This window comes from Cucurbita pepo, chromosome 10 (genome assembly GCF_057944985.1).
Source record: "Cucurbita pepo subsp. pepo isolate OVF chromosome 10, ASM5794498v1, whole genome shotgun sequence".
In the NCBI taxonomy this organism is placed as follows: domain Eukaryota; kingdom Viridiplantae; phylum Streptophyta; class Magnoliopsida; order Cucurbitales; family Cucurbitaceae; genus Cucurbita; species Cucurbita pepo.
In genome coordinates this window covers 10,539,599-10,553,074 of record NC_141807.1, presented here as the reverse complement: position 1 = coordinate 10,553,074, position 13,476 = coordinate 10,539,599, and the positions used below count along the sequence as shown (strand labels likewise).

Here is a 13,476-nt window from a genome sequence, read left to right as displayed (position 1 = left end):
GAGAAGGTGTATCTTGCCGACAACAAAGATTTGGAGATTAAAGAAAAAGGAGATGTCTACATAAAAACTCCAGCAGAAAATCAGTGGACATTAAAGGATGTCAGATATATTTCTGGTCTCTGAAGGAACCTGATCTCTATTGGTCAGTAAAAATCAGTGGACATTAAAGGATGTTAGATATATTTCTGGTCTCTGAAGGAACCTGATCTCTATTGGTCAGTTGGACAGCACAGGTTATGCAACAAAGTTAGGGAAGAGTTCGTGAAAAATTATGAAGGGTGCTACGGTGGTAGCACGTGGCTCAAAATCTGGAACCTTATACACAACTGCAGGGTGTATGAACATAGCTGTTGTTGCTGAGAGTGCTTCAAATTCAAGTCTACAGCACAATAGACTTGAACCTATGAGTGCGAAAGGAATGAAGAGGCTGGCTGCGAAAGGAGTTTTAGAAGGTCTGAAATCTGTTGATGTGGGTCGTTGTGAGAACTACGTTATGAGCAAGCAGAAACGAGTTAGCTTCACAAGGACCGCCAGAGAATTGAAGAAAGTGCGATTGGAAATGGAACCAGATGTGGAGCACGGTTCCAAGACCACGAAGGCAGTGGGAGTTGAGCTTGAGTTGCAGGGAAACTCACCTAGTGATGTTGTAGCAGATACTCAAGAAACTCCTGAGACTACTGCTGAGGAACCAGATGTGGAGCAAGGTTCCAAGACAACAAAGCAAGTGGGAGTTGAGGTTGAGTTGCGGAGAAAATCACCAAGTGATCTTGTAAAAGATACTCAACAAACTCCTGAGGTTGTTGCGGAGGAATCAGCAGTGGAGCAACTGACACTTGAACTGGTGTTGAGAAGATCATCCTGTACTATCAGAGTACCAGATATGTATGTACCTTCATTACACTATCTGTTGCTGATGAAAGAGAACCACAACCCTTTGATGAGACCCTACAGTTGGAGGATACAACCAAGTAGGAGCAAGCCATGGATGATGAGACGTCTAGGCTTCAAAAATGCGTTGTACTGACATTGAGTACGTGGCAATAGTTGAAGCTGGAAAGAAGACGATATGGATGACTGACTATCTGGAAGAATGGGCAAGAAGCAGCACGAAGATTCTTAACAGAAATAGTCATAGTGTCATACAGTTGGCGAAGGAACCCGGTTTATCATTTAAAGAGAAAACACATAAGACGATACTATTTCACTTGCAGGTTAGTGAAAGATGGAGATGTGTTTGGAGAAGATAGAGGGTGCAAAGAATCCAGCAAACATGTTGACAAAATGTGTTGATGTTGGAATATTGAGGTTGTGCACAGCCTCAATTGACATGGTGCCATGAAGACCATGAAGATGCTTATGGTCGTTTGAGAATGAAATTCTTGGTTGACTAGATCAGTCTCCAAGTGAGAGAATTGTTAGGTTATGGAGCATGCAGCTTATTTATAGCTTGGTCAACGGTTATATCCGGTAAAGCTATATTTGGTAAAGCTATATCCGGTACAGCTATATTTGGTAAAACTATATCCGGTAAACCTATATATGGTAAATAGCTATATATAGTAGATGGTTAAATCGAGTAAAGCTATATATAGTAAATGGCTATATATAGTAGATGATTAAATCTGGTAAACCTATATATAGTAAACTGAACTATATATATATCCCGTCCGCTAGAGCTTTGAAAAGTACTTTCTATTCTCTGTAATTCTCTCTTACTGTACATTCGTGAAGTCATCAATAGAAAAATCCTTTTAGCCAGAGTTCTCCATGCACTTTTCTCTATCCTGTTCTTTGTGTTCATCTAGATCGAGCGTGTGCGTTGTTGTGCGATCCTAACAGGCCCTTCTATCTTGGATAGAAATTTGTTACACTTTTTGGACCGACACTATGTCTAAGGGGTCACTAAGGTTAAAATCCTACAAAATGGATCCATGGCTCAGTGGTAGAGAATTTGACCGGTCACCTGTTTGAACTTGATTGGGCCCTTTTATTTAGGAGAGACACTTTTTACACTTTTAGACTGACACTCTGTAGAAGGGGTCATTAAGGTTGAAATCATGCAAAATGGGTCCATAGCTCAGTGGTAAAGCATTTGACGGCAGATCAAGAGGTCACCCATTCGAATTTGGTTGGTTCCTTTTATCATTTTACTTTGTTTTCAACCTCTTTTAACTTGCAATCCGTGCTTGGAGAACCCATCGAAATGTGAGTTTGTAACCCATCCGTTAGGGTTCTTGGAATGATTCTCTAGATTATCCCTTCCATGTTGGGAGTCGGGCCATGGGTCTTGGGTGAAGGAACCGTTGGTTTACCGCCCCTAAGAGTTAAGGAAGCATCTTGAGGCTAGTTTCACATAGTATCATTGTCTTTGATATAACAATTCTTTTCTATTTTATATAAATTTTTTAAATATGGGTTCATTTCCAAATGCATGCTAACACCCTTATTGTTGAATAAATGACATGAAACTAGTTTCACATAGTAACGTTGCCTTTTTCTCCTATTGGTGGAAGGATAATAGGTTAATTATACCTATAGGGTAGTTTTAAGCGTGACAACGAGACTAAGTTTTTTTTTTTTTAGTTAAAAATTAGAATTATAACAATCTGCCTAAAACCCTCGACTAATTTTGCTTCATTTCTAAATGCAAGCAGACAAAGTAGAAAAATGAAAACATGTAAATTGTAAACTCAAACATTTCAAAGAAATAAAAAAGTTTTGATGGTACCAATGCTAACCAGAAAACAATCAACCAAATTGATTTGGAACATAGAAAACTTCATGTCTCCATCTTGTAAGGCCAATAAACCAAAGGGCCTAATATAGTAGAGAAATGAAAAAATGTTACCCTCATATGTGTTGTGTCATAAGTGATCCATGGATGTTGACTTTGACCAATTCCTACTATTTTTTTTTTCTATATTTTGAAACTATTTTAAACACTTTTTTCTTGTACTCCTTATAATTTTACCTTTTAAGGTTGTAAATATTTGTGCACGGGTGACTATTAGGATTATTAGTCAATTGAGTTAAGTAGAAATAAATTTTGAAGATGAAATTAAAGTATTAATTTTGATGTCATCTTTACCTGAGTTTTGGGATATTGTTATTAATGAGATTCAATCTAATGTCATTAGTAATTCATAATGATAATATTCAAAATACTTGACAAAAAAGAATGGTCAACGTAAGATATTTGAAACAAATAAATATTTTGTCCATATCAAATCACTCATTTGAAATTCCTTAATAATAAACCTGAAGTCTTACATCTTTTATAGTGAAAAGTTCCTTAAATAGAAGTCTAATTAGATACTTCTAAGCATTTAGAGATCAACTAGACACAAAGCTAAACATTCTAAAAAAAATTAGGGGTTAAACTTTTAAGTTAACTTAATTTAAGAAACTTATGATTTTTATATTATCAAGAGTTTAATTGAGCTACGTCAATTCAATCGAGTGGACCCAAGAATTGAACCAAACCAAACCAAACCAACTAGTTAGTAACATGATTTAGTGGAAGCATTTTCACGCAAAGTAGAAGCAATAATGGATGGTTTGAAATAATATAGTTTTCACCCCTTGTTTCTCGAGTGAATATTGAAATAATATAGTTTTCATGTTAAGTTTTGCACGGAAGAAAGAAAGACGGGGATGTAAAGTATTATTTCAATTTATTTGTAATATACTGTTATATATAAATTAACTATAAGAAATATATAAAATTACATGTTCTCCAAGAGCTTCAATCAACACCGGAGGGTTACTTCTGCAACCACTCTAAAGGTGCTCAAGATCACAACGAGTTAGATAAAACAGCTCTAGAACTTTGAATCCAATAACTTGAGTTTGACTCATGATAGGATCTCCCTTCTTGTGGAATCTGCATAAAATAGGAAACCCATTCCAAAATAAATTTTTACAAGGGGTTTTATGGTGTAGTGGTTAGCACTTTGGACTTTGAATCCAACGACTTGGGTTCTACTCCCGGTAGGACTTTTGACAACACAAGACATTTTAAAACAAAACAGTGTTACCACTTCCCATGAGTGCATAGATGGTGCAGCTCATGGTACATATACCATAGCATCCCACCTAAAGAGAAATAAGAGGCCTACCATAGCATCCCACCTAAAGAGAAATAAGGGGCCTCTATGCATAATGTCTTGGGGTCAAGCTTTGAACTTATAAGTTCTTAGGAATAGCGACCAAGGGTACATCTGGGGAATCTATTACTTTAGGGATACCACTTTAGTTATCCTACGAGCCCGGGGAATCTATTACTTTAGGGATACCATCTGGGGAATCTATTACTTTAGGGATACCATCTGGGGAATCTATTACTTTAGGGATACCACTTTAGTTATCCTACGAGCCCGGGGAATCTATTACTTTAGGGATACCATCTGGGGAATCTATTACTTTAGGGATACCATCTGGGGAATCTATTACTTTAGGGATACCATCTGGGGAATCTATTACTTTAGGGATACCACTTTAGTTATCCTACGAGCCCGGGGAATCTATTACTTTAGGGATACCACTTTAGTTATCCTACGAGCCCGGGGAATCTATTACTTGCTAGCAAATCGTGGTGCAGCTCATGGTACATATACCATAGCATCCCACCTAAAGAGAAATAAGAGGCCTACCATAGCATCCCACCTAAAGAGAAATAAGGGGCCTCTATGCATAATGTCTTGGGTCAAGCTTTGAACTTATAAGTTCTTAGGAATAGCGACCAAGGGTACATCTGGGGAATCTATTACTTTAGGGATACCACTTTAGTTATCCTACGAGCCCGGGGAATCTATTACTTTAGGGATACTACTTTAGTTATCCTACGAGTCCGAGGAATCTATTACTTTAGGGATACCACTTTAGTTATCCTACGAGGTAAAGTCATATGGATCGTGATGAGCATTTTCTCCCATATCTTGGTTTCGTTAACTAAAGTTTTCCAATAACTCCCAAACTTCATTACCTTATATAACCTATCGGGAAAAGGATTCATACAACATTTCATAAAATAAGATCTACTAAGAAAACCCGAGAAAAGGTCAACTTTTGAGTTGACTTGGACAGTTCAGTTGAACTGGCCGTATCATTGTTTTCTTCCTCTGAAAAGAAATAAGATGCACATTTTTCGCATCGCCGCCATCTGAAACTCGACCTGTACAGCCACATTTACAGTGTTTCTCTCCTCGATTTCTTCGTGAAACTTAAAGATGGATGTTACAAGAAAGGGCTTGGGATTTATTTGATAACTTCTCGTGGATCGTAGCCTAAGATATTCGCTACCAAAGTTCATCCAAAATCTGATTTATCGCTGGAGATAAAACAAAGGATTTCTTATTGGGTAGCCAATTCTAGGGGTTTCAAGGCTCTATTTCTTCATTAAACCTCTTCCATATCCTATCTTCAGGCTAAAGGAATTGGTTTGGATGAACGTCTTTGAGTGTAGGACCATAATTTTCAGAAATCGTTCTCGGTATGCAACTCACTCGAAACGCCAGATTTTCAATCTCGTGGGTAGCTTATTCTACGACGTTTTAGCTCTGGATTCCTTCATCAAGTTTACTCAACTTCTTCCTCTGAAGCTAGAGGAATCCTTAATTTGAAGGAAAAGAGATCGTATATAGGAATTTTGACTCTTATCCCCAATTTAATTTTGAAACCTATTTCCTTCAATTTGGCACGCTCTCGAGGTTATTTTTCTTCGTGGTCTTCTATGGAAGCATTCCTTGGAGGTACAGAAACTAATTGGAATCATTCTTTCTCGACGAGTCATCATGTATCCTCGGGTTGGATTTTCAAGTTTTTCTTGAAGTTCTTCAATGGCGGATTGAATTGGGGGAATGGTTTCTAGGCACTTTCAGCACTCTATTCCTTCATACAACTTGTGGGTAATCTTGTTGAGAAACAGTAGGAATAAGTTTGAACAGAAATGGTGGAGGATTGCTCTCGAATTTGGAAGAAATCTGAGAGTAGGAGACCCATAATCTAAACGCCTATTGCCTTCGATTGGGGGATCGACCTTTCTCGAATTTAGACTTTATAGGAGGAGCTTAAACCGACATTGAGAGCTCCAGATTCTTCGTTCTTTAGAAGTTTGAAGAGAAATGGTGGAGGATTGCTCTCGAATTTGGAAGAAATCTGAGAGTAGGAGAAATACAATCTAAACGTTTATTGCCTTCAATTGGGGGATCGACCTTTTTCGATTTTTATTCCGTATTGTTGCTCCTACTTCCAAGTTTATAGGAGGAGCTTAAATCGACATTGAGAGCTCCAGAATCTTCGTTATTTAGAGATCGATCTTTCTGGATAATTTTTTGGTGATATCAACTTCGATCATGGCCTTTCGACCTTGGCTTTGCATACTAGTCGTTGGATGTGATGATCCGTGCGTGTTCGTTCTAGATCATATCAAATTTTGGAGGACATCCGACGTTTAAGATTTGAGTTCGAAAGATTTTGCTCGGATGGTCACAGTCGATGCTCTGATTCTAATTAGAGTGGCATTTCTATAATTATCCATTCTTCTAGGGGTATTTTGGTAATTTACCACTTTCCGAATATTTTATTATTATTTTTCTTGAAAAATCCAAAATTTTTCTACAAATTTCTCATCGCGTTTTTATCATTTTTCCCCTTTTTTTTTTAATCTTGAGATTCCTTCTAGATAAGGAATTACAAATCCGGAAAGATTTTTGATAATTGATAAAATGACTTTTTTGCCCTTTTGATTTACTTTTTGGTTTCCAATTCTTTTCAAAAGGCCTTTAACTCCGTGAAACACTTGTTAGGGTACACGAGTGACTTGACTAAGTCCTTTGTTCTTGCTTAATCCTTTACTTTTTTTTCCTTTCTATCCATTGGGTCTTTCATGAGTGGCTTATTCTTATGGGAGGTAATTTCCTTCATTTTTTGGGTGTTACATATACATACTCGTTACAAACACAAAATAAGAAGCAGACTTAAAAGAAGAACAAAAAATACTAGATTAAAAACAGAGGTTAGTCCATGGCCCACACTCCAAAGTCCACTCTCATCCACGACCAACTCTTAGTTACTTGAAAAAAAATGATAAACATGGAGTGAGTAAAAATTAGTAAGTAGCCTACTAGTAGGTTCTTAATGGCGACGTTAAGCTAGGATATTACTTCTTGTTATGTTTTCAGGATCTTATACTGATCTTGAAAACCATCCCCTAAAATAACATTCAATTTTCTCCCCATAAACACAATTTTCTCCCCATGAACACACTTTTGAAGTTTTTTTTTTTTTTTTATTTGAAAATTCAACGGTATTTTTTTAAAAAACAAATTAATAGTTTCTATAGATTTTTTTTTTTAAAGATTAAGTGTATTATTGAAACTTCTAAAAAAATTATGAGTATTTTTTTAGATGAAGTGCAAAGTTCAATGGTATTTTTATTAATTTAGCTTATAATTTAAAAAAAAATACAAATTTTTGTTGATTAAGTTAATATTAATTTTATTAAAATACATAACACCACATCAAAATTAATTTATTAGGAATAAAATTAAAACTAAAAAATCAATTTATTTTAAACTAAAAAATTAATTTATTTTAAAACTAAAAAGTATACTTAATTTGACTAAAACATCCCTTATCCCAACTATAAAGAATTTAATTCCAAGCTCTCTTTTAATAGACAAACGATTTATTAACATCTGTTGGAAAATTTCACTTTATCAATTTAAGTAGCGTTCAACTATAAATATCGAATTTTAAAGTATTCCTCGGCAAAGTAAATCTGTTGAAACTATCTATCAAATGTGTTCCATAATGAGTTGTGGAGAAGTGTTTCCTTCAATTCTAATTTCAATTAAGGATGTCAATGACAAAAAAGTGCAAGAGGCTAGAAGGTTTGTAGTGGAAGAAAATAACAAGAGTCATGGACATCGTTTTGTTTACAAGCTGTATCATGTGTCTTATTCATGGTTACTTAAATCTCGTTGAATTGGTGCGCCTTTCACATCAGAGACATTTGTGCCTTAAACCGAGCTCTTTGCAATAGCAAACTTATTAAAAACTCTTTGCTTGCTACAACATTTACTTGACATAATTGGACCAAAGGACGTTATGGACGACCATAGCTCATTGTATTGGTCTCCAATCATGAAGTGTGACATCGGATCTTTGTGCATACCATATTCATGAACTATAACATGGCAAGAAATTTTTTATGTTTTGACTGGGCATGCCATATTCTGTTGTTCTTATATATCTTTAGTTACGTATAATTAAAGCAAAGAAGTATAGACATGGTTTCCAACCAACCCTTCCTTTATAGTTAGTTCGACGAATGGGTTTTTGTTATCATTTTATCGTTAACCCTTCCGCTCGATTTTGTGTTATGATATCATACAGGGAATGAGAAGCGACCTTACTTGGACAAAATTATATACCGTTCGATAATTATTGTTGATAACAAAGATATATTGAATTATAAGCATTTTAAGTTCAAAAGTAACAAATTACTTGTACATCTTTTACTTATAATCTTCATATTCTTTATAATCTTCATATTCTTTATATAGCGATAAGGAAGGGAGGGATAGAAAAGATACTCATAATATCATTATGACTATGCCATATTTCATTAATAAAAGAGAGTAATACATCCACAAACACACACATATATATTTCGAGAGAGAGAGAGGGCTTTATTATAAGTAGAGATAGCATTCTAGTAGTTGTATTGCTACTTGGGGACAAGGAACTCGAGAACTTCTTTAAAAGTTCTGCACCTTTGTAATAAAAGACCAAGGAATATCATTGTTATTTATAACTTCTATCACAATAATATAAATTCTGTGAGGACGACGTTCTCTAGTCATACCAACCAGACCGTTCACCACACGCTTGTAGATGAAACGATGTCCACTATTCCTGTTATTCTTTTTAACTACGAACCTTCCTGCATTCTGCACTACTAGGATATTGACATTCTTAATTGGTACTAAAGCATAAGGCAACCCTTCCACACGGCTCATTCTAACACCTTTGGTAAATAGTTTCAAGAGACATTGTTAGGCCGATTTTGTTCATGAATACTTAAGAATTTGATATTTATAGTTGTAGTTGAACGCTACTTAAATTGATGAAGTGAAATCTTACAATAGAGTCTAATAAAGCGTTTCTCCATTAGAATAGGTTGGAATTAAATTCTTTATAGTTCGAGATAATAGTTGTATTCTTTAAGTCATTGAGACTAGTGTTACTAGTACTTGTTAGTATATTTGAGTATAAATATTAAAATGATTAGTTATTAAATATTGTTTGAATTAAAGCGTTTATAATTCAAATGATCTTCATAACCTAATTCATAAAAAAATAAATAAAATAATTAGGAAGCATTTATGTGCTAGATCAAAATAAGATGCATAAAAAAAACTTGCAGTAATTACTTTATTCATGGACCTTTAATCTTAAAAGTAACTTAAAATATTGCAATATTGTGATTCAATAGCGAAATTAGGCACGAACTAAAAAAATAATATTTTTAAAAGATGGAAAAATTCATGAGCCAACCAAAATATGTATTCAAAGATGAAGAATTCACAACAACAATCACAAACAATATTAATTAGCATCTTGTCTTTTGGTTTGTCACATTTTAGAACATGAACAAACCTCAATTTCGAGTCGGTGAGTATTATGGATCATAATCAACAGTACTTTGCAAGTAGCTTTGAGCATTCACAAAAGGTTGAAAGTTGAATTTCTTTAGAATGGTAACCAAATAACCGATGATTATTGTTGAATTTCAAAAAAATACACCACAAATTTAATTTATAGATATAAATGGAACCATTGATATAAAACCCTGATTATATAATTGAATCATCACTAACAAACCCACCTCGGAGTGATCATCTTCACCAGAGGCTACAAATTAAGAAGCCTTCCAGGATTACTCAAAAGTGAACTTTTAAGACACATGAAGCTATATTTGAGCAAGAAAAATCATGTTACATGTGTCTGGGATACCACGGAGACACTAATGCAAGCAATCGCTACCACTCGAAGTTTCTTTGATATTGTAGTTGGATCTTTGAGACTCATCCCTCAGATGTGAAAGAGTAGTTATGTCCAACATTCTTAATTGTGTGCCTCTTACAGTACTCTCAACAAATGGATCGCTTGATCTATTCTACTCTACTTTACTTCCTCTTGATAACGGTGTGGTATTGACACAACTCATATTGCTGATAATCATCATTTACATCCAAAACAAGAGTAAGCGGTCGACTATCGTCAAGGACCCATTCACCATTTCCATTCCTACCGATGAAAAAGTTTTATTACATTCATTTCTTTCTCCTTTCTAACTTCTTCATTCTCACATTAAACTTTTTTTTATTTAAAAAAAAAAACGTGAAAAGGGAGAAAGAAGGAAGAAGAAAAGAGAAAACCCTTCATTTTGAAAGCTTATCAAATACTCTTTGACCGATGTAAAGAAAGCTCGAGAATAATTTATTCTCACGTCTATCTTAGACACTTGTTGGATATATATCCGTCCTTCACATGTCGTATCATAATCATATCATGTCGTAAAAACTTCGTGATTATATTCTTCCCTAATTTATCATAGCCTTAACGTCCTTAGACATATCATAGTTGTGTCGTTACCTTAACGTACCTTAGTCTTAACGTTACAGGAACGTATCCTAACGCTACCGTTCTATCAATCTATCAGAATCCTATCCCTTTCTACCCATAACCTAATCGTATTGTTTTATGAATCCATCGTGACCATATCGTTGTTATCAATCTGTCATACCCATAACACTTCAATACGTAACCAAACCATAACGTTTCATGAACATGTCTTACTCCTATCGTTACATTACGTTTAGTGCATCCTTCTCGTATCCTATCTCAAATATACCATTGAACACATGGAACCGTAAGTATTATCATACAATTCACATATTATAACATATCATAAGCATATCGATTCACAAACATTTCACACATATCAATATATATGACACTTGCAGAACCACGAGCACAGTCAACATCAAATATAACCATATGGATGGTATGGCCACCTACCTGATTAGCTTAGGCTGGTGTCCCCAATTTATCCTTAACAAAGTTCGATTTGTCTTTTGTATTAAAGTCAACCTATATGAACATGACATCAATTTCAATCATTTCTCTAAATTTTATGATGCTCTAGTGTTAGATTTCATGGGAAAATTGCACGAGTAAGGTCTTAAAATGTCTATATATCAAAACTGTTTAACACTTTCCAAATCTTGATTTTTTGGCTGTATGAGTTTTTTTTTTTTTTTTTTTTTTTTTTTTTTTTTTTTTTTTTTTTTTTTATTACTTGTGTTCCTAATCTTATTTCGGTGTGTTTGTTAATTCATCATTTAGGTTTTAATTATGTTAGCAATTAGCCAATTGAATCAATTCATCCTTTATGTTTCTTTTTTTTTTTTTAATTATGTTAGTGGCTAATTTAATCTATTCTATTCTATTTTATTTTTTTTGCTATGGATAGACCTATCTTTCTAAAACATACTAAATAAAACTAAATAATTGGTTAAGAGAGGATATGAGATATAACTTAAGGTTAAATCTGTTTCCATATGAGAATAACTCATTCTCATGTTCATCTTTGCTACCATGTACTAAATGAAGGATTTTATTTCTCTTGGGTCAAAACCATCCTTAAAGCACAAAATTGAAGTTGTAGTTAGTCAATTATAATATTTGACGTGCTAGTTTTCAAACTACTTTAAAGGGGTGTAAAGAGAGCATGAGAATAACTTAGTTTCACTAATCTGACACGTGTTGGGCATGTACTGAACACTTGTTAATACAATGGATACATTACAAATTTATAATCCATCGTATCAGACACTTGACTTTGAATATATTTTGAGAGTGAAACATACATTAAGCTTTTTTTTTTAAGTATACAAATATATAAACTTATTTATATGAATTTATTTCTAATATAAAATTGATAAATTTTTTGAAATAATTCTTTTTAATTAATGTATCATTGTCACATCGGTATCCTAGTTTTTTAAGAATGACATGTTACTGTTAGTAACAGAAAAAGAAAACGGTAAGATCAGAAGAATTGGGAGAAATCTCTCATCCAATTGAAGAATGACTAAATCAAATCTAATTCAAATAACTAGATCAAATCTAATCCAAATAACTCAATCAAATCTAATCCTAACAATCCCTCCCTTAACACGAATAGTAATCAGTTTATATCTACGACCTCATACCAAACTTCCACTAGGTAACTTCATCAATTCCCATGTGCCATTTCAGTTTATAACTCCAGATCCCTCCCTTGCCTCCATTTCTCACTCTTCAATACTTCTATAAAGTTTACAAAGTTTGCAGGTTCAGTAGGGGTAAACATGGCTGAGCTTCATCATCTTCTTTACAAAAAAAAAAAAACTTATCCTATTGCATAGTCTCTCATCCAGACTGGTGGTCTCTTATTCCTTGCCTTATTCGAGCTAGGAGAGCTTGCTTCAGCCAAAGAGCCAGATGAAATATTTTTCTCTGCAGTATTTTCATCTGCCGCTTCTATATCATTATTTTCATCTGCCACTTCTATATCCTTATTTTCATCTGCCGTTTCTATATCATAGAGTCTGTAAGCTTTTGACTCTTCACTAACTCCCAGCAAAACATAACTCAAACTCTTATCATGTAGCTTAGTTCTTTGAGCTGCCTCCTCTTTTTGTCTCTGAATCAACTCGAGCTCACAATATTGTTCTTCTTCCTTCCACTGCAGCTCCAGAACTAATCGTCGCTGTGCTTTTTCTACCCTTCTTCTATTCTCTTCCAGCATTTTATCTAGCTCTTCTCTCTCTTTTCGTGCTTGTTCTTCTTTTTGTCTTGTAGCAATAAGAGCGACTTCTTTCTCTTTCTCAAGCTGCACATCAACATCATCAAACAACTTCGTGCGACCTTCCTTTATTCGCCTCTGTATTTCTAATTTAGTCTCTTCAGAGTTTAGCCTTTCTTCAACATTCTTATGAATTAGTTCTTCCATCCTCCTAGCTGCATCTTCTTCTAACTTCTTCAACTCTGTTTCACGCCTTTTCTTCTCTTCTTCCTCTTTCTTAAGCTTCTCTATGGAATGATTCCGATCAGTGGATGCACGACTAGGACTGGAACTGGACGATTTAGGGAAAGGAGATAACGAGGAAGACCTACTTCTGCGTTGGCGGCAAGGGAACTTGAACGGCTGCTTCTCCTGGAATTGGTAGTGGAATGATAGGGGAAAGAACTTGGGTCCCTTCTGCTTCTCTGACTATGGCGATAGGAATTGGAGCGGTGAGTGTACGACAGAGACCTTGAACCACTTCTCCCCATAAGTTTCAATTGAGTTTGAACGGCTGCTACAGGTTGAGATATAGCATGCAATACGAACATTCGATTCAAAGACATCTTTGTCTCCAT

At 34.8% G+C, this 13,476-nt stretch overlaps 1 pseudogene; it reads right to left on the bottom strand.

The window, feature by feature from the left end:
• Window positions 1–10,768: 10,768 nt before the first annotated feature.
• On the bottom strand, window positions 10,769–13,476 carry LOC147790687 (uncharacterized; annotated as a pseudogene).